We start from the raw sequence: 1,360 nt of genomic DNA on the forward strand, positions 1-1,360 counted from the left end.
TGGTCTACAATGGGCAGTAGTAGTAGCGGATGAAGCAGTAAGACGTCGCAGTAAGCTGGTTTTTCGGTATTATAGGGTGTAGAGTAAGTCCGTAAGCGAAATGGTTGAAATCCATTTCTTACGTTTACTCTCTTACTCTCAACCAATGAGAACTCAGCATTCAGTAGTAAAGAAAACGCGCGCAAGAAGCTAGTGCTGTTTTTGCATGCTATAACCTAAATTTCGAGTATGGCAGACATGGAGTTTCACGATAGTTCTGGGCGTGATTTTGAAATAAGGATTAACCGAGAATTAATTGCCGTGGTCCGGTGCAATCGGTTTTTGTATGATAAGACCGAAAAATTATATGCCAACGCCAATGTGAAAACCGAAGCATGGAGACAAATCGGTGCAAGTCTCTAAGTCATTGTAGACACTCAGACGTAAAGAGACCCTAATCCTACAGCCTACTTCTAATGTCTACTTCTTAATCCACTACTGCTACTGCCCATTGTAGACCACGCATTAGAGATCGTGGTAGTATAAAGAAAAATGGTAGAGTCGGAGGGGGTTGACCCCAACTGCATCACCTTTGGGTGTGTTCAGATTCCCAACCTGATGACCCAGGATTGAGTTATCTAGAGTTTCGACTCTAATAGCGTTTTCCACTGGGAAAACTAGCGCCGTGCTAGGTTTATATGAAAACTGCATTAGTGCAGTAATAGTGCAGACTCAGAGGAACACATAATTGCATAATATAATATAAAAGTTCAATTATTATACAAGTATCGATTTTTATTGTCACTTCGAGCATAACCTTAAAAAAGGATAAAATTTACTTAATAAAGAATGGATCCAGAAAGCAAATTACAATTTCTATTTTAACATCTATTTTACTGGCATCCATTTTACAATTTTACCTAATAACGAGACGTATACAAATTTAAATTTCTTCTCAAGAAAAAATGTTTTATATATAATTATATAAAATTATACATAATTATATATAAAATATGTTCAAATATATATGTAGATATAATTTTATATAATTATATATAAAACTTTTTTACCCAGGTTATTACAAAATCTCAATTACCCGCAACTCGCCGACTCGCGTAAGTCCGGATCTACAATAGGTGTTTTAAGACTTAAGCTGTAAGAAATTGACCGATTATAGTCAAATCCGAGGGGAATAATCGACTGTGATTCGCCCATTTCTTATGACTTAAGGCTTAAAACCCTATTGTAGATCCGGGGTAAAGGAAGCACGGCAGTGTCGTTGCGCTTGACTTAGCCGAGACACTACCGTGTCTCCTGATCCTCCTGAACATCCTCGATTATTTATTAATTTTTTTATAATTTTTTATAACAATAATATTTT

This window comes from Mycetomoellerius zeteki, unplaced genomic scaffold (assembly GCF_001594055.1).
Source record: "Mycetomoellerius zeteki isolate Tzet28-1 unplaced genomic scaffold, Tzet1.0 scaffold1518, whole genome shotgun sequence".
Lineage (NCBI taxonomy): Eukaryota > Metazoa > Arthropoda > Insecta > Hymenoptera > Formicidae > Mycetomoellerius > Mycetomoellerius zeteki.